General features: G+C 42.1%; 1 pseudogene; it reads left to right on the top strand.

Moving 5' to 3' along the window:
* Positions 1-5,984: 5,984 nt before the first annotated feature.
* Positions 5,985-6,122, top strand: LOC145288461 (U2 spliceosomal RNA; annotated as a pseudogene).
* Positions 6,123-7,082: the final 960 nt, after the last annotated feature.

Here is a 7,082-nt window from a genome sequence, read left to right as displayed (position 1 = left end):
AGTTGAGGGTGGAGGAATTAATGTTTTTAGCCAATTTTTTGATATTTGTCGTCCGAAGGGTCGGGCTTCAAAACGATACCGATCTTGTGAAAATTCGTCGCCTGTGTCGAAAGTTTTAGGCAGATATACAAAGATACATACATTGATATTGTATTCCACAGACGTATGTATATACATATATTTAAACAGACAGCTGAGATTTATATTATAGATGTTCTGCAGAACGAACGTGATTCGAACGTCGTACACCCAGGTTCTCAATCCGTGTCGTTAACCAGTTATCCACGCTTACTTACCTGCTTCTACTATTGGTTCATCATCCACCTAACAAATTTATTACCCCCTATTATCGAGTGACCTTATGGGAACTGAGTTCTCCACACAAACGGATGATCTTTAAGCGAACACGATTATCGCTCCTTTAACTCTGTTAATATCATTCTTGGCCACAAGAGGGCGATACAGCCACCTTTACGTCCGGTTTGTATCTTTGATACTCTTTCTTCATTGGACAGCAAAGTAGCTTCCTTCGGTCTTGACAGACTATGAATGCTCACAGCAAGTGTGCCTGCGCGTGGAATTTTTGTGGCCAGAGTTCCGCAATCTCCAACCACACCTCTCCTGGGTCGACGTTGTTAAATACCAGTGGCAACTGCATATTCAGGACGACTAGAAACAATGTCGAGATAAGCAGAGAGCACATACAGCGCCTAGACTTCCCAAATGGTCACCCATATGATGCTTGCCGGGCTAAACGTTACTTAACTTCGGTGTGTCAACGTGATTGCGCCGCATATGGACAGCAAATTGTGAAGATGTGACGATAAACGTTCTCCGGACTGGTGCATGCCTGTTTGCCTCTGACCTCGCCGTCGACCTCTCATCAAAGACTATAAACACAAGTAATGTTACTTATAAGCTCTCACTGAACTCTTATCATTTATTTTGTATCTGCTGTAAATAAATTTACTTTGGTTTTTATTGTATATCGGCATACTTCGTGTCTTCGTTACTTAGCATAGGAGGCCAAACGACAAATAACTTCGATCTCCTACTTAACTATAAAGGATGGGGTCGCCAACCACAATAATAGGCGACAACGTCCTCTGGACCTTTTAGCGTTAATAATTGGTGACTCTCTAGTATATATGTTTCGTTGGTAAAGTAACTTTCTAAATACCATATTATTGTATCTGCACAAATAATTAACAAGAACACGAAAGTAAAGGTATACAATGATATATTAGGAAGAAAAGTTATATACATATTTACATGTCTTCAGATATACTTCAGTTGGATATATTCCGGCAGGTGGCGTGTTGCATGTCTTACTGGAAGCAGCATAGGCGTCTTGCCTGTTTGGCGGTCGTATATCTCACTCACCCGCTTATGTTAATTAGTGGGCGTCTCCACAACACGTATATATAATGAGTGAGTCATCTTTTGCAGTTTGAAAATGAAGTCAGATATGACATCTTTAGTGGATGCAATTTATCATCTGTTAAATGTTGAGACATTATGTTGAACAAAGATTGCGGTGAGGAATCAGTGCAGTTCCGATCTTGAGTGCGAAGTAATTCCTAGTAATAAGGACCGCGGAGAAGAACCAAATGCAGGTTCGTAACAGAGAGGACAACGAACTGACTGAATCAGCACCTGTTGGACTGAGGTACACCGCCTGGGTAATACCTAGGAGGTCCACCCTCCCAGGCCTTGCCACCGGGCTTTCCGGTGAGGCAAGTTTATTGCTTGCTGCCTGAGGCGCCCCGACCGGGGAATGTCGACGGGGTTACTCAGGCAATTTTTAAAATTGCAGGAGTGCCCCTCCTTTAGGAGAGCCTGCGGGGTTCCCACTTTCCAGGCCTTGTGCCAAATAATGCTGATGTGGGCAGCATTTAAATAAATTCCCCATTATAAACCTTTTATGATGGGATGTGTCTCCTAGCGGCTTCGGCTGCAGGGATACAGGGTAGAAGTACTCGTCAAGGATCCGCTCTTGACACTCAGCCTGACAGGTGAGGGGCCGAGAACCGGCCCAGTACCTGTCGGACTGAGGTACACCGCCTGGGTAATACCTACGGTGGAGTAAGTTTATCGCTTACTGCCTGAGGCGCCACTACCGGGGAATTCCGACGGGGTTACTCAGGCAATTTTTACAATTGCAGGAGTGCCCCTCCTTTAGGGGAACCTGCTGGATCCCCACTTTCCGGCCTTGTGCCACATTTTGCTGAGGTGGGCAGCAAATATATCCTCTACCCCATTAGGAGTCAAAAGCATTTTAGCATAATCATTCTTCATCCCATATCCTTCATAATAATGATGATGATGATTGATAATGATGATGGTAATTGGGCAGAATCTGATTATTTAAGACGGCGGCTTAGCAGGAATTTGTTTATATTTGACTTGAGCAAGTGCAACCATTTAGCATTATGGTTTGGTAATTTATTTGCACGGAAGAATCTCGCATATAATAGAAAACACTGTGTCGCAAAACGAATCACCCCCGTCAATATATAGCGGTACGTGCACATGCCCTTGACCTAATATTTTGAGTACAGTTAAAACATGCACAGGTTAGATAGTTTTATTTTTATTCGCGTGCAAGCGACTATATAAGTCACTCGGTCTGTCTGTCAATAAACTTGTGTGCTTGGCCATTTTGGTTAAGATCAAAGGTCTGTTAATAATAGATGCTGTTCTTAGCAATTAAAGCTTTTTGTTGGCCTCTTGGCCAAGATCGAAGTGTAGTATCTGTTCCGGCAGATGCTGAACTTAAGATAATTTGTACCAGTCAATGGAGGGGAAACCCTCTATACTGGGACAATTATTATTTTTGGTAACCAGAGTGCCCCCTTTTGGGGGAGCTGGTTTTTACCTCACATTAAAAACGGCCTTGTGCCTAATTTGCTCAGTGGGGGAGCAAATAAATACCATCTGTTCCGGCAGATGCTGCACTTAAGATAATTTGTACCAGTCAATGGAGGGGAAACCCTCTATACTGGGACAATTATTATTTTTGGTAACCAGAGTGCCCCCTTTTTGCCTACTTTTAGGGGAGCTGGTTTTTACCTCACATTAAAAACGGCCTTGTGCCTAATTTGCTCAGTGGGGGAGCAAATAAACACCATCTGTTCCGGCAGATACTGCAAGCTATGACTAGCTATGACTAGCAAAGACCAGATGTGGGGGCAATCCCACATGCCTGACCTTTAACCAGCTCCCATTTCCCACCTCTCGGGAGCTGGTCCCCTTTTTCCATTCCCCCTCCCTTCACTCCTCACATTAAAAATTGACCTTGTGCCTAATTTGCTCGGTGGGGGAACAAATAAATACCATCTGTTCCGGCAGATGCTGCACTTAAGATAATTTGTACCAGTCAATGGAGGGGAAACCCTCTATACTGGGACAATTATTATTTTTGGTAACCAGAGTGCCCCCTTTTTGCCTACTTTTAGGGGAGCTGGTATTTACCTCACATTAAAAACGGCCTTGTGCCTAATTTGCTCAGTGGGGGAGCAAATAAACACCATCTGTTCCGGCAGATGCTGCACTTAAGATAATTTGTACCAGTCAATGGAGGGGAAACCCTCTATACTGGGACAATTATTATTTTTGGTAACCAGAGTGCCCCCTTTTTGCCTACTTTTAGGGGAGCTGGTTTTTACCTCACATTAAAAACGGCCTTGTGCCTAATTTGCTCAGTGGGGGAGCAAATAAACACCATCTGTTCCGGCAGATGCTGCACTTAAGATGGTTTGTACCAGTCAATGGAGGGGAAACCCTCTATACTAGGACAATTATTATTTTTGGTAACCAGAGTGCCCCCTTTTTGCCTACTTTTAGGGGAGCTGGTTTTTACCTCACATTAAAAACGGCCTTGTGCCTAATTTGCTCAGTGGGGGAGCAAATAAATACCATCTGTTCCGGCAGATACTGCAAGCAAAGACCATATGTGGGGGAAACCCCACATATAAGACCTTGGTCAATGTAGGGGCAACCCTTCATACCAATTGTCACTATCCAGCTCCCCTACTCCCCGGGGAGTTGGTCCCCATTTCCCCTTCACTCCTCACATTAAAAATCGGCCTTGTGCCTAATTTGCTCGGTGGGGGAGCAAATAAATACCGTCTGTTCCGGCAGATACTGCACTTAAGATAATTTGTACCAGTCAATAGAGGGGAAACCCTCTATACTGGGACAATTATTATTTTTGGTAACCAGAGTGCCCCCTTTTTGCCTACTTTTAGGGGAGCTGGTTTTTACCTCACATTAAAAATGGCCTTGTGCCTAATTTGCTCTGTGGGGGAGAAAATAAATACCATCTGTTCCGGCAGATGCTGCACTTAAGATGGTTTGTACCAGTCAATGGAGGGGAAACCCTCTATACTGGGACAATTATTATTTTTGGTAACCAGAGTGCCCCCTTTTTGCCTACTTTTAGGGGAGCTGGTTTTTACCTCACATTAAAAACGGCCTTGTGCCTAATTTGCTCAGTGGGGGAGCAAATAAATACCATCTGTTCCGGCAGATGCTGCACTTAAGATAATTTGTACCAGTCAATGGAGGGGAAACCCTCTATACTGGGACAATTATTATTTTTGGTAACCAGAGTGTCCCCTTTTTGCCTACTTTTAGGGGAGCTGGTTTTTACCTCACATTAAAAACGGCCTTGTGCCTAATTTGCTCAGTGGGGGAGCAAATAAATACCATCTGTTCCGGCAGATGCTGCACTTAAGATAATTTGTACCGGTCAATGGAGGGGAAACCCTCTATACTGGGACAATTATTATTTTTGGTAACCAGAGTGCCCCCTTTTTGCCTACTTTTAGGGGAGCTGGTTTTTACCTCACATTAAAAACGGCCTTGTGCCTAATTTGCTCAGTGGGGGAGCAAATAAATACCATCTGTTCCGGCAGATGCTGCAAGCTAAGACTGGCTATGACTAGCAAAGACCAGATGTGGGGGTAACCCCACATGTCTGACCATTAACCAGTTTCCATTTCCCACCTCTCGGGAGCTGGTCCCCTTTTTCCCTTCCCCCTCCCTTCACTCCTCACATTAAAAATCGGCCTTGTGCCTAATTTGCTCAGTGGGGGAGCAAATAAATACCATCTGTTCCGGCAGATACTGCACTTAAGATAATTTTTACCAGTCAATGGAGGGGAAACCCTCTATACTGGGACAATTATTATTTTTGGTAACCAGAGTGCCCCCTTTTTGCCTACTTTAAGGGGAGCTGGTTTTTACCTCACATTAAAAACGGCCTTGTGCCTAATTTGCTCTGTGGGGGAGCAAATAAACACCATCTGTTCCGGCAGATACTGCAAGCTATGACTAGCTATGACTAGCAAAGACCAGATGTGAGGGCAACCCCACATGCCTGACCTTTAACCAGCTCCCATTTCCCCCCTCTCGGGAGCTGGTCCCCTTTTTCCTTTCCCCCTCCCTTCACTCCTCACATTAAAAATCGGCCTTGTGCCTAATTTGCTCGGTGGGGGAGCAAATAAATACCATCTGTTCCGGCAGATACTGCAAGCAAAGACCCTATGTGGGGGCGACCCCACATATAAGACCTTGGTCAATGTAGGGGCAACCCTTCATACCAATTGTCACTATCCAGCTCCCCTACTCCCCGGGGAGTTGATCCCCATTTCCCCTTCCTCACTTTAAAAAACGGCCTTGTGCCTAATTTTCTCGGTGGGGGAGCAAATAAATACCAACCCAACATATAAGATCTTGGTCAATGTAGGGGCAACCCTTCATACGAATTGTCACTATCCAGCTCCCCTACTTCCCGGGGTGTTGGTCCCCATTTCCCCTTCACTCCTCACATTAAAAATCGGTCTTGTGCCTACTTTGCTCGGTGGGGAAGCAAATAAATATCCTTTTCTTGGCCTTTAGGCCAAGATCAAAGTATAGTATCTGTTCCGGCAGATACTGCAAGCAAAGACCATATGTGGTAGCAGCCCCACATATAAATACCATTTTCTTGGCCTTTAGGCCAAGATCAAAATGTAGTATCTGTTCTTACTACATGCTGTACTTATGCTTGTAACTTTGTGATATAAAAGTGGGTGATCACTTTTCTGTATTAATTTAATGTAAAATGATCACCCACTTTGCAACCAGTCAGTCTCAAAGCCATTCAAGTCATTCTCCAGATCATTCAAGTTGTTTTTGAAGGATTCCAGTTATTTTTTAAGCATTCAAGTCATTTTTAAGGTCATTCAATTCATCCTTAAGTTCATTAAAGTCATTCTAAGTCATTTACTTTTTATTTATTTAACTCATTTCAGCCCATTTTTCGGTCATTTTAGTTTATCTTCAAGAATTTCATGTCAATCCTACATTTACGCAGTCATTCATTACTCGAGAATACGAGGCTAATGACTATCGGCCTTGTTTTTACTGAGGTGGCACCAATTGTCAAGGCTCAAATGCTAGTCGATGATAAGGATTAAACGATAGTCAATTAAAGGATAGTAAATTAAACGGTAGTCAATTAAAGGATAGTAAATTAAATGATAGTCAATTAAATGATAGTCAATTAAACGATAGTCAATTAAACGATAGTCAATTAAACGATAGTAAATTAAACGATAGTCAATTAAACGATAGTAAATTAAATGATAGTCAATTAAACGATAGTCAATTAAGTGATAGTCAATTAAATGATAGTCAATTAAATGATAGTCAATTAAATGATAGTCAATTAAATGATGAAAAACACTATGTTAATTGGTATTTGCAAGTGGTTAAAATCTGATTAAGTAAAACGACGAATCAACAAAAATATATTTACAACATTAGATTTATAGTTCTATATATAATTTTACTTGTCCTGAGCCGGGTATTCTTCTAGTGAAAGTATTTACTGATAAAAGCTTAAGGTAAAAAAAAAGCATTTAGTCACAATTTGTCTAATGATAGGAATAAGGTAATCCTTAATAATAAAAGTTTGATTTTGTTTTTTCATAAAGAAATGTGTGTATAAACATTTCAAAAAGTTGAATCACTCGAAAATTAGGTAATATTTCAAACAAAGAAAAAAAGTAATTATAGGGTAACAATAGTGCAGT

The sequence above is a fragment of the Euprymna scolopes genome, chromosome 11 (genome assembly GCF_053919585.1).
Source record: "Euprymna scolopes isolate OS-2025 chromosome 11, ASM5391958v1, whole genome shotgun sequence".
In the NCBI taxonomy this organism is placed as follows: Eukaryota; Metazoa; Mollusca; class Cephalopoda; order Sepiida; family Sepiolidae; genus Euprymna; species Euprymna scolopes.
Note: the sequence above shows the minus strand (reverse complement) of the source record. Positions and strands in the feature narration are given on the sequence as shown.